This window comes from Notothenia rossii (genome assembly GCF_949606895.1).
Source record: "Notothenia rossii genome assembly, chromosome: 3".
NCBI lineage: Eukaryota > Metazoa > Chordata > Actinopteri > Perciformes > Nototheniidae > Notothenia > Notothenia rossii.
In genome coordinates this window covers 30259259-30273343 of record NC_136901.1, presented here as the reverse complement: position 1 = coordinate 30273343, position 14085 = coordinate 30259259, and the positions used below count along the sequence as shown (strand labels likewise).

The 14085-nt window shown below is 40.8% G+C and overlaps 1 protein-coding gene across 5 annotated transcripts in view; it reads right to left on the bottom strand.

The window, feature by feature from the left end:
- The window catches only part of elavl2 (ELAV like neuron-specific RNA binding protein 2), a 31230-nt gene extending 21920 nt beyond the window's left edge, over nucleotides 1-9310 (bottom strand). For 2 of the 5 annotated variants that reach the window (XM_079668095.1, XM_079668097.1), the window contains exon 1: nucleotides 8202-8358. The gene's annotated coding sequence lies outside the window, so the exon portion shown is untranslated. Of the gene's footprint in view, nucleotides 1-8201; nucleotides 8359-9126 lie in introns of those variants that run through there. The other 3 variants (XM_079668098.1, XM_079668096.1, XM_079668099.1) reach the window with 3 other exon arrangements.
- Nucleotides 9311-14085: the final 4775 nt, after the last annotated feature.

The following is a 14085-nucleotide window of genomic DNA, read 5'->3' as shown; positions in this document are numbered from 1 at the left end:
ACGTTTACTGTTTCCACTTCATGCAGTATAAATGGACAACAAAGCTGCATGTCATCCTCTGAACGTCAGCTGATAATGGTCATTAAAGGTAAGAGACTCAGGCGTGGTGCTGCTCAGCTCTGCCTCCTGCTGCTCTTTCCATCTGCTTTCTCCAAATATAAACTCAGTCAGAGCCTGAAAATAAGCTCATAATTGGACGTTTTTGCAGGACAGAAAGCCATTTTTAAAATAATATTGAGCCACGAAAATCCTCACGAGAACATACTGTGTTAGAGAAGCCGTCTGCCTTCAATCTCCATGTGTTTAACCTTTTTATTCACAAATAAATACTGGCTGCTGTCCCGCCGGAGTAGGAGCCACGAGGCAGGAACATTTTCTCAGATAAACACTTGGCAGGACGCCTCTCCCAAAAAAAAAAAATATATATATATAAGCAGCAGCCGAGGCTTTCAGCGTGCAGCCAGCGCAGCATCCAGATCCCCCGGAGGCCGCACCACAGAAACACCAGCTCCTCTTACGGCTCCCAGCATGCAAAGAGCAAATCCAAAGTTTAAAAATACTCTGTTACAAGTAAAATCCTGTATTTTTTTAAAGTACTAAAATTACTTGTATTGTTTATAGGTGACCTGTACCTTCATTTTAAAAGGATTTATTTAGGGGTGAAAGACAATATAAACACTCCTGAGCGCATGTTACAGTATGTGAGTGACACTACATCTATTCCGGGACAATAATTAGAATTTTGGAAAATAATTAATTTGAATATGTTTTGTGCATTGAGTCAGATCATTGTGATTTTCTGTAGAAGACTAGATATTTCTCTTAATTTCAGCTCAACTAAGATGTTATGCAAATGGTTTCTGTTTTCCTAAAATTAGATATTAAATACATCTAACTCTAGTAAGAAACATGATATGCTAAAATAGGTATTATTAATAACTCTGTAAATGTCAGGGATTATATGAAACAATTTGTGTAAGACCTTCTGTGTGATCAGAAGATGATTTAGAGGAGATGTGATGAACTTGTTGAACCCGAGTGAGCACTCAGAGAGAGGAGGAAGAGGAGGAAGAGGAGGCTCTGCTGCAGCTCCGGAGAGGATTACACTGAGCGAGTCAGCGTGACAGATAGGAGAACGGGCACGCACGCACGCACGCACGCACGCAGGCACACGTCCTTGAAAAGCAAAACACATGCAAGAAGGTTCAATATGTCCTCGCTGCAAACGGACCTGACGCTGCAATAGGAGGAGAATGCTATCAAACATGGAGATACATATATTTATATGTGCATCTGAAATGATTTCCATGTAGTTGCCTTTTTAAAGGTTAAAGTATGGAAACCTGTCCCAGTGGAGGCACTAAATACAAAAATGAACCTGAATTAAATGAGCAGAATAGGGCCCCTGGAACAACATGCAAAACCTCAAAACTAGCTTTGTTTTAACCTTCCCTACATGCAAAGTATCTATGGTTACAGATTGACATTTAAAGAAGAGCAGAGATGTTGTTCCTTCAAATGCTATGCTGCAGACATGACTTACACCATAGCAAAAATAAATATAGTAAAAAAGGGATGAAACACTCCATATAACTGGCTGTCTGACTCCAAACTAACAGGGCAGTATATCCAAATAACACTTATGGAAAACGGAACAATTAGACTAAACCAAAATCCAAATACCACAGTCAGTGTGGAATAACATCCAGCTGCAACACATGTGCATTATACATAAAATCTGTCTGGAACTAATGTAAAAAACCATCAACTTGTGTCTATATCTTCTTGCTCTCTTATCAGAATCGGGTTAATTACCAAGTATTCTTTCAAAAATTAGGACATTTGCTTTGGTTTAAATGTTGCATACATAGACATAGAAAAGGGAATTAGTACTGTTATAAAAACTATTTTAGAGAATATTGTAACCAATTGAAAATACAATATTTACACAACATTACACATATAATTGGATACACAATAAATCATTTCCACACCAGCATATCTGCTCATAATTATATATATAAAAATGGCCAACTGTGCTGACACTGTTTTACCATCACAATGCTACAAACACATCAGCGCACCACTGTTGTATACAACTTTATTTATATCAGAACTCACACTAATGATCGTTACCTAACCAACACTTATGGAGAAAGGAATTATTATGTTGTGATACAACAGTCAGTGTGAAACAAAATTCACACATGTCCATTTCTAGTAAATATATACTATCTGTCTGGAACTAATAGCCGCGTTCACACCGCAGTACATTTCCCACTTTAGTTCCGATATAGTTCCGAAATGTTGCGTTCACACCAAAAAGGGCCGGAACTAAAATTAGTTAATGAGAACCTTTTTACCACCTTTTCCATCCCTGCTAGAGAGCAGGGACTTTCGTGGGAGAAAAAGGTTCCCATTTCTGATTGGCTGGGCGGATTGCAAACCACGCCCCGTAAAACTCAAAAAAGGTTTTGTGAAGCCATCATTTTATTATCCTAGCATTATTAGCATTAGCATTAGCCCAGTGCAGAAACGCAGAGAGACTAACTTATGGCAACACAAAATAAAACATGGGAGCGGTGGAGATGAGGAGGTGTCGGCATTCTGGCGATTTACTCGGAAGGCTTCAGTAGAAGCTGCTGGGAGTCCCAGCAGCTTCTACTGAAGCCAGTCCCCAACTCCGGGGACTTCCGGCCGGGGACTTCGGGTGGCAGTATACGGCGTGAAGTTGTTTGCGGCCTGCCAGTAAACCCAAAGCAGAAGAAGAAGAAGTGACGTCAGCGGCTTCATTTGCCTAATCCACCCCCAGGGACTTATTCCGGTGTGAACGCGATGTGTACTTAGTTCATCAGAACTAAAGAGTTGTGGGAAAAGTACTGCAGTGTGAAAGCGCCTATAGTCAACATATCAACATCCTCCTGTTCTCTTATCAGTTTTCTTTTTTAAACAATATATATATATATATATATATATATATATATATATATATATATATATATATATATATATATATATATATATATATATATATATATATATATATATATATCAATCAAATGACTGAACAGCTAAATCAGGCCCTGCTGCCATCTAGAAACATCCGAGGCCTGCAGAAAGAGATTTCATTGCAAAATGAAACTGAATTTGTTGTCTTCTCGTTAAAAGAATCCATCACTTTATCACATTGTAATATATAATGGGGGAAACACATTAGGCAATTTCAGTTATTTACAACATCATGTACAATTCTATTTTCATGAAAGAAGCCAATCCCATCTCCTGTTAAAATAACTGCAAGTGTGTGGATTAATGGTGGGGTAGGTAATTTTGGAGAAACCAGGTTGAGTGCGCGAGAATTTGAAAATACAGAGCCGGAAAAAATCTGCCCCTTCCTTACAGAGCCCCTCCTCCAACATACACGAACATGACCAATGAGGGCACGAGATAAGTCTGTGCACAGATGGAAGGCTGACAGGCAGGTAGGCCATCCAGTTATTTTAGCTGGGCCGGCTAAAATGATTGGTCGTGCTTTTTACAGTACTACGGCTTCCACAGATGACATTTTTGTATGGATTTTTTGTCAAAGAACTTCAGATATTCATTGCTATCAGGATGTTCAGAGCATTCCATGGAATATAACAAAAAGTGTATCTCGAGCCGGTTTCTCAAACTTACCTACCCCACCTTTAATTCACAGCTAAATAAATATTCTACTAATTTAGCCTGACTTGCTCCATTCATTAAGTACATCTTAGTGTTAAATAAATGAACAAGGGAATGAGACATAATCATTGCATGGTATACAAATATCTTCACTAAAACTGCAGAGAGAGGCTGGGAATGAAGTTTTATTTAGGAATTGTTTTTCTGCAGAAAAGGTGCAATAGAATCAAAACTAAAATTACAGAATTTATAAGTCAGTTTATATTAAAGGTCCCCTGATATTCTGTTTTCATCAATATATTATACAGGTCTTAGATATATATACAAAACATGTCTCTGAAGTGTTTGGCTCCAAACACCAAACAGATCATTGCAGCATCCCATGAACCCCTCTGTTTCAGCCCTGTTTCAAAAGTGCTGATTCTCTGTCTGTTACTTCAGATGAAAATAAGGAGCCCCTCCCCACACCCCTCTGAGAGAAATTTGGTTAAAAACAACACAATGGTGCTCTAGGAGGAGATTCAGGTGATAAGGTGGGGGGGGGGGGGGGGGGGTTACCTTGGTTGGTGATTGGCTACACAAGCCAAAAAATCGTTATGACATCATTAAGTGGCCAAAATCTGATCAGCTCATTTTCAGACAGGTTTTTATATAAATGGATCAGGACAAAAAGAGAGAGACTCTTTTTTCCTGAGACTTTCAGAGTCTCTCTACACAGAGGGGACACATGGTGATGTAGAAGAGACATGACAAAGTGGATTTTGTACAATAGGTGACCTTTAAATGACCTGCCTGTCCTTGCATCTGTTTACTTGCAAACACTGAGTTATGAATGACTAGGAGGAATAAACGCCAAATGTTTTTGGCAATTTAAGAATTTCACCAAAAAAAGGTAAAGCTGCAGTAACACACAGTAAACTATATCTGCTTCAATATACAAAGTTGCACAGGGACACACATGTGCAATACCACTAATATTGTGCCATATGTACATTTGTGCAATTCATTTTTAGTCTTCATATTTCATTTATATATATATATATATATATATATATTTATTTGTTATTTGTTCCTTCAATACGTTCATATGTTCACTTCATTTTAAAATAATGCTACTTGTTACTATTTGTATTTTGTCTATATTCTTAATAACGCATCTAACTTTTTCGTAAATAGGCAAGTCTATTACTTTTTTATTCATTTGATCTGTACCTCGCTTTTGGTGATTGTGTGACTATTTATCCTTTTACTGCATTTTCATTTCATATAGTGCTATATACATGTTATTGCTCTCGTGCAACACATTTCACTGAACCGCTCACACCGAGTTAACCTGTGAATGACTAATGAATTACGCATTTCTGACACCAGAATTACACAACATAACTTAGGACACCAGACCATAAACACATTTGCACACCGATAAGTTTAACATAATATTCATTATTTTCTGCAGGTTTTACACTGTTAACCTCACTTTTGATGTCACTTTAACAGACATGCAAATACAAATTAAATAACAAACTATATTTATTTACATCAGCTCTGCTTCAGGACTACACGCAAAATATAACATCAATAGGAGACATGTGGCACACACACACACACACACACACACACACACACACACACACACACACACACACACACACACACACACACACACAACGCCTCAATCTGCATTATGGGACCGTATATTAGCATGAGGGCATCTCCTGTCTACAGCTGCAAACATTTATGCATGAGTTGCCAAATATTATGATAACAGATTTATTAGGTTGAGTTATTTAGAAAAATGCCTCAAACTAAGCTTTTACATGTGAACATCTTTGGAGACATTTCAGGATGTCATTTTGAGGTTAAGTAATAATAGTTTTTTTTACTACTTTCTGACATTTTAAAGACAAAACAACTCTAAAAATAAAATAAGCAGATCTTGAGTCTCCTGAGGAGCACGGACACAAAGAGGACAACGCCTCAAACTATAAGGACAGACATATAGAAACATAAGGGCTTCCCCAATCTACAGCTTCAAAGATGTATGCAGAAGTTGCCATTTTATTAAATTAAAAGCCAACTATTTAGACAATTTATTCCTATATTTCAGTAATTTCATGAGAGGAAAGTATTTATGTTTTGAGATATTACAGGATTTGTCTTGAGCTTAGGAAATAACTGAAGATTCACAATGTTCAGACATTCTATAGCCTAAAAACTTGGTTGAATATTCAGCAGATTGATAGACCTTGACAGTCATGTGTTAGCTGCAGCACGGATGACTATACATCAGTGAAATATTTCTTAAAGATTAGAAATGATATTCTCTTTTTCTCTTGACATAACTGATACTTAAAGAAATTGCGCAAAATTACTATTTAAGAAACACTAAACAAAACCTGATTGTGGAGTTTTTGATAAAATATATTTTGCATTTACACTTATTAACAACACATACTGCATTAATATCAAACTTCAACTTACTTCTCACATAGCCTTAAATCAATACTAAGGAGACATGTGGCCATATTAATTCTGGAGCACGAGAGCATTCAAATGCACACAATATACTCTTAGATATCTTAAATACCAGCAATCTACACTAAAGTGTGCATGCACCCCCCCTGCAGGATGCACACAGGTAGATAACATGCTCCGCCTTAGTACAAAGTAAAATATAAACATTTTCCTGACCCTCAGACTGCAGATGACTCAGTGCCTGTGGCCTCAGACATCAGCTGCTCTGTATTCAGAGCCACTCTCTGCACACCGTCAGAAGCAGGAAAAGGTGCCACACACAGACAAAGAGCACGCCTCTGTTTATATTCAGCAGCACATTACTGTACAACACTCTGCAACGCCTGCAGCACAAACACTACTGAGGACAAACACTGATCTGTCAGCAGGAACAAACACGCCAAAAAACGTCCTCTGAACATGTGGACAGCATCACCTGCATGATTTAATTTAGTGTCAGCATCCTCATCTCAAAGTGTGCGTGCATCACATCGCACGACAAGCCATCGCCAGTAACGAAAATAAATCAAACGCAGCGTGCTACAACCTCAGTACAAAAGCAAAGCATTTTCCATGACTAATCTCTTACAAGAGTTTTTATTGCTACTGAGTGACATCCAACCTTCACAATCAATCAGTTTACTGTAGAGCCAACTAGGCCCGCTGTAGAAACTCCAGATGACTGCAGATACAAGATTTAGATGCAAAAGGTAACTGACTTTGTAGACATCAGGTAAACAATTCACTAGTTTTTCACATTGCAATATACAATATGGCAATGTCAGTTATACAATATCATGCATTCCTTTTTCTTTTGTATGTACACAACACCCCCAGACCAACCGCAAAACAATCTGTGAGTGTGTCGATTACTTCACAGCTATAAATAAATATCCTGTTGATTCAGCCTCTTGTTTTCAGACTCCTAGGTTCATATAAGTGTAAAAAAAACGATTAGAAGAATATAAAGAGACATGATTATTACATGGATTAAAAACACAAAAAAGGAGTGCCCTGTGCCATTCTTTTAACATTTCTTCAAATTAATGGACACGTGAATGTGTGCATAACATTCCTGAACAAAGCATGAAAGGCATACAATTACTAATATATGGCACACACCTCTCAATCTCTGGACCCTGAATGCACCACCACATGAAGCTGTATCTTTACTGTAAGTGCAGAGAGAGGCTGATAATGTCGTTTTAATTCAGGAATTAATTTCTGCAGAGTTGCAAATGATGTTACATAGCAAAAGTATAATATTAAATACAAAATAGAACTACAAAGCTACAGTGCTCAAAGCAATGTATTCCAGTAAAAACGGTCTGAATAAAAGTGCTTTCAAAATTGGAGTATTGTTAATGGCAAAGCTTTTATTTTAAATATTAAAACCAATGCGTTTACATTATGGATATATCTGGTGTAAATTATATTGTTTTAAAAAAAATATATTTTTAATTTTTATTTAAGTTGTTGTAATTTGTATTTTCGCACACATCTATTTTATTCGTTAGATTTAAAGGGAAGCCCGTTGAGCTGCATGTTACAGCCGCAGAGCTGCAGGTGAACAGAGCTCTGATTGATTAACGAGACACACCTGTGCACTGCAGCACACCTGCACTGACTACCAGAAATGCTAACTCAGAAACACGGAGGAAACCCTCTACAGCACGACAAAAGCTAAACACGGAGCATTCATATTTGTAGGTGCATTGTCTTAAATGTTGAGAAAGTACATGCTAGTCCTGCAGAGAACAGCAGGCGGCGGTGTGTGGGACACACTTTGGGTTAAACACACACCGCTGGAGGTTATCGAGCACACTAATGCAGTATTAAATCATGCTAGCGAGCTCAACGTGCGCAATTGTATTAGCAGGAGCTTTGCCCAGCAAATCTTCCTCCTGCACCGAGCTTTGTGACACTAGCCGCGGTCAACGATAAATGCTTTCACTTTGCCTACATTTAATGTACGGTTGATATATTTAAAATAAAGAATGTGTACCCTGGGGGGCTCTTACCTGTAGGTGTTTGCTCGGCGCTGCGGTTATTTATGGAGATAAAGTGTGCACTCTCAAACTTTTGGTCGCAGGGGTTTGCGCAGCGGAAAAGGGGCGGTGGCGGGAACACGGCCACCCTAAGTAAACTAATCAGAGCCTCAGCCAATCAGCGTGCAACCCGGAAATACACTATAAAGCATTGATTAGCTGCCGTGCACTGCGAGATGTATAGATAGCCTACATTATTTTACCTTTGGCATCATAATTATAGTTATAAAAGCTAATAAAATGAATGCTGTTAAGTGGCATTTAGCGTTTAAAATACGTGTATTTTAAACGCTAAATGCCACTTAACAGCATTCATTTTATACAAGCCAACAGCCTACAAGCCTACAGTTCTTATACTGAAAGAGATCTCTTTCAGTATAAGAACTGTAGGCTTGTATACACCTACAACAAGACCAGAAATCCTATTTAAACATGCAGAAATTAACTCCAAGTGCACTTTAACCTATAAATCACAAGCATTATTTAGCATTTAAACCATTGTAATCGCCTTAGTTTAAATCACGTGTTTTAGATCACGTGTTTTAAATGAAATTCTCAATTAAATCCAGGTTGAAAATCGTTTGTTTTCAGCAGCCATAAATCTCCAAATACAGTCCCGATCCCGAATATTCCCAACATGACGCGAGTTTTACTCCTTGTGCAGACTCCGTGCCTCGGCCTATGGACACAGATACACTCCGGAGCATGTCTGGCACCTTTGAGATGAGGAGGAGAGGAGAGGAGAGGAGAGGAGAGGAGAGGAGGAGATGTGGAGAGGAGCACATGTGCAGCATCTCTCCGTCAGAGCATCATGAAGCATCACCAGCGTCAGTCAGTGTCGCATGCACACAGCATCCATCACAGCGCTGCAGGGGAATGAGTGTAAAAGAGATCTTACCGTTTCTACAAATGAAAGTTACGGACGTCCTGAGGAAACAATCTCTGAGTGAACCCTGGTCAATAGTCACAATGACGGCTCCGCTCTTTAACTCGGAAACATAAAAGCCAACACAAACAGGATAAAATGAGGAAATGAAATATTTATTAAATCAAAACACACAAACAATGAGCTCCTCTCAGCAGAGGCATGAAACAAAAGGAAAAAGGAAACAGAAGAAATAAAAGGAATCAAATCATTAAAAAAGCCGGCAGTGCCTGTCTCTCTTCACAGGGGTGCCACACACGCGCGCGACATTACTGAGTGGCGGCGCAGCGCGAGGTGCAGCTCTTTAAAGGAAGTAGTCCTGACCCATGATATACAAGCCACATCACTACGTCGGTAACCCTCCGCCGAAGCTTTCGACATACACACACACAGCGCGGAGGCATACCTCACACTCGTTCGCTGTACGAGCTCTGCAAGGGGATTGGCTGCAGGGATCTCCGCAGACATCCGCGTGCCATTCGTCCTCCACACCGTCACTCACTGCACTGTCAGACATAAGACATCCACCCTGCATCCTTCTTCTACTCTATAGCCTACTATACATCCATTCTATCCCACCTGCATATTAAAGGAGCCCTATTCAGCTCATGTTCAGGTTGATATTTGTTGTGCCTCTACTGTGGCATGTTTACATGTTTTAATGTTCAAAAAGCACTTTATTTGTCTCATACTTCCTGTGCTGCAGCACCTCTTTTCACCCTCTGTCTGAAACCAGAGCCCAGTCTGCTCTGATTGGATGGCTGGACGCAGGGCCGCCCCTCCCTACACAAAGACTTGCGGATGGAGCCTCATCTGGGGCCTCATTTATAAAGGGATATTGTGTGGTGACTCTAGTTAACCATAATTAACTTTTGGGTCACAGTTCCTACATGGACCTTGTTTAGTGTAACACCGGAGATATAGGTTGCCAAGCTAGAGCTAGCAAGGCACTCTAACTTGACTCTCATCACTGAGTACATGTCTGATATCACTATTGCTTGATGGAAAATAAAGAGTGAAAGTCCATCTTAAATACTCCGCCTCCGACTCCTTCTTACCGGCACTACACTGGTGACCCTGCATTTTTCGAGATGGTTTCCGAAAAAAAATTGAACATGGCTGAACGAGAGGTTTTCGTTAAGCTGCCGGAGTTTTGGGAGCATGGTTTGCACACGTGGAGGCTCACTTCGCTTGCAAGCGTCTCCACGACGAAGAGCTCACAGTTCACTTCAGGGCTCTGGGGCTCGGTTGCAGACAGTTTGGGGGTCAAACTGCACAGGACTACCGCTTACCACACCCAGGCTAACGGCCTCTGTGAGCGCTTCCATCGCTCTATGAAGGCGGCGCTCAAGGCCGGCCTTACGGACGGTAACTGGATCGACAAACTGCCCTGGGTGATTTTGGGCCTGAGGACCGCGCCTAAGGAGGATCTGCAGTGCTCCACAGCGGAGATGGTTTACGCTCAACACCTGAGAGTCCCAGGGCAATTCCTACCCAAGGCAGCAGTTCCTTGGTCTCCTACGGCTCAACGGGTTTTCCTGCAAGATGCGGCGGAGGCTTTCGTTCCGGTTCCGACTTCTCAGCACGTCGCGCCGGTGTCTCAGGTGCCAGCAGAGCTACGCTCGGCTGGGCACGTTTTCATCCGCCACGACGCGCACAGGGGCCCCCTACAGCCCCCTTACGATGGGCCTTTCCGGGTTTTGGAGCAGGGGGACAAGCACCTGGTGGTCGACATGGGTGGCAAGGCGGAGACCGTCTCGGTGGACCGGGTGAAGGCTGCTCATTTGGACTTGGAGCAGCCGGTGGTGTTGGCCCGTCCACCACGACGGGGTCGACCCCCGTCTTCGATTCCCGCTACAGGTTTGAGTCCTGTGGTCCCGGTTCCCACTTTGCCGGGAACCGCACGTTCAGGAGTTGTTTTGCCTGCCCCCATACTCAGGAGTAGAGGGGGTCGGCGTGTTGTTCCTCCCCGCCGCACGGACTTTGTTTATCTGTGAATTCTGGGGGGGCTTGTGTGGTGACTCTAGTTAACCATAATTCACTTTTGGGTCACAGTTCCTACACGGACCTTGTTTAGTGTAACACCGGAGATATAGGTTGCCAAGCTAGAGCTTGCAAGGCACTCTAACTTGACTCTCATCACTGAGTACATGTCCGATATCACTATTGCTTGATGGAAAATAAAGAGTGGAAATCCATCTTAAATACTCCGTCTCCGACTCCTTCTTACCGGCAATACAATACACCCAAAAAATGGCGTACGGCAGTTTCTACGCAATGTTTGCGATTTATAAAATACTAACTTGACGGGAAAACGTGCGGTCCTCCACGCAAACTCTAACCCATGCGTACGCACTAAGGACAAAAACGGGAGAGACGAGAAACTGCGACACCGTTAGCAGAAGGAAGAATGGAGAAAAATATGTGAAAATAATACCATAAATAAAGTGTTACCTCTCATTTATCATATATGAAGAATTCATTTTCAAACATTGATTAAAACCAATCTTAAAATGAGTTAACAAACGCCTGTTTGAGACTCCTCAGTGCACAGAAAAAATAAATACGGATATGTTATTTAAAACCACCTCGAATATGTTGTGTTAATGTTATGAAATGTTTTCTCATAAATGATCCGGTAAGCAGGAGGACAGAATTACGTCTAAACTGACGCCGTTTTGCATTTCTATAGGTTGTAGATACGAGCATGGTTTTATATACTATCATGTTTAACCATGTTTTATGCCGTTTGCCAAGACTTGATAAGTCGCTCGTAAAACACAGGAGGTATGGAAACTAAGAGCACCATATGTGGTAAATTGTACAGCTAATATAACAGAACACATTAGTTGTATTTCCTGAGACGCTGCGCACAGCTGATCGACAGGTGGGACACAAACCACCAAATACAAAAACATAATTCAGATCCAGTCGTCATGACTCCACTCCGGAGGTTTTCCCCGATCATTTCTTACAGTTTCTCATCAAGGGGGTGCCTCCTGTCCCTGGTACAAACACACTGCCTGAGGAAGGCTGTAGAGGTTTCTCAATACTCAAATTTCCCCTCCTCGACTCCTTTCCTCGACTCCTATCCTCGAGACTTGGTGCCGCCCACAGGAGATGCGAGCGGAGAACTGAGGGGGGGAACCGAGGAGAGAGGAGTGGAAGCAGCAGGCGGTTAGAGAAATGAGAACTCCTCTCCTCTGAGCGGTCATTTTAAAGAGACGTCCATTAATGATGACAGGGGGCACAGCAGCACTCTGATGGTCAGATGTGTTCATGATGACTTATATATATTTACTTTTAATTCATTGACAGTGCTGTATAATGAGACAATAACAGGCTACAGATGCGGACATATACACACATATATTTATATAAATATATACAATTTCAGAAGTATGAGAGCACTCTCATAATAACGTAACACAATCAGAGACTGGATATATCCCCCCCTCTCTCTGGTCGCTGAAATGGGGAATTGAAATGAAACATTTTCTCAATTTAATTCCATTTCCTGCCTTTCTACAAATATATTAGGGACTATAATGTTAACAAATCCAAGAAAAAAGTGTAGTGTATATAATGAGTCTGCACACTTATCTAGTATCCTATCCATGTGAAACTGTATTATTTGTGACGACCTAACATCCTCTAGGGGGGTTCGGGGGCATGCTCCCCCGGGAAGATTGTTTTTCTTTAAATTTAAGCTAAATGCATCAATCTGGTGCACTTTGAGGGCAACATTAAGAGATTTATGCATACAGTTCTCAACACTCATATGAAACAGAACTGTATATTTCAATAGTCAAAAACCATTAGAATGTGCTCACAACCAACAACAAATCATTGATAAACTCCTCTCTCCTATCTTTATCTTACCTAGTCTGCATTCTTTCTTTTTATTTATTCATATTTGACTAATCACTCCCCTTTCAAACTGTTTTTTATTTTGTATTGACCTATAGTACACTTTGGAAGGATTTCTTAACTTATTTTATATACAACTAATATTACATAGATGGAAATATTTCTTCACAAAGATGAACAAAACGTTTGAGACCCACTGAGATAACTTAGACTAAAGTTTACAATCTAATCACTCAGAGTCCTTTACCTCCCTGAGCTGACGTTATCTCTCTCAGTCCCACAGGAGAGGACTCTCCCTCTCCTTATTGTTGAAACAGCTTCTAATCTCCGTTAACTCCGAGCTAGCACCAGATGCTAACAACAATCCCGTCTATCTCTCTCCCCGTCTCTTTCTCTCAAAGTCCGACAGGAAAGAGCTCTCCCTCTCCTTATTGTTGAAACAGCTACTAATCTCCGTTAGCTCCGAGCTAGCCTCTCTCTCTCTCTCTCTCTCTCTCAAAATAATAAACACATTTAAAAAGTGGGGGGGACACAAATGGGATTTTGAAAAGTTGGGGGGGACATGTCCCCCCTGGCCCCAGTGGAAATTACGCCCATGCACACACGCACAGTAACTGATTTAACCTGGTGTTCAGTAGCAGTATTAAGAACGTTCACTATCATTTCCTGCTATTTGTCATGCAGAAACAGTGCACTTTGAATATGAGTATGCAATCCAGGAGGACACGAAGCATGATCAGAAAGTCATATCTGGTATGTTTTAAGTTCCTCCTATTGAGCTACGGGAAGTTATTATCCTCGCCAAAAATATCAATTAGCTGATTAGCATTTAGATAGCATGTAGGTGTTAAAACGAGCAGCAAATGAACCTGTTGGCCTTTCTTTCTTTTTTTAATGGTGATTTGTTAAAGCTTTTAGGGGGTAGATTATATTTTAAATATCAGACAGAGAAGGTCATCAGCAGGATTCAGTAACTCTGCAGAAATTTGCAGGCAGTTAATCATGAAGAGTCACCCGAACAAAGGACCAATCGGCTCTGTCCCTTAAGTCCCCTTCACATTT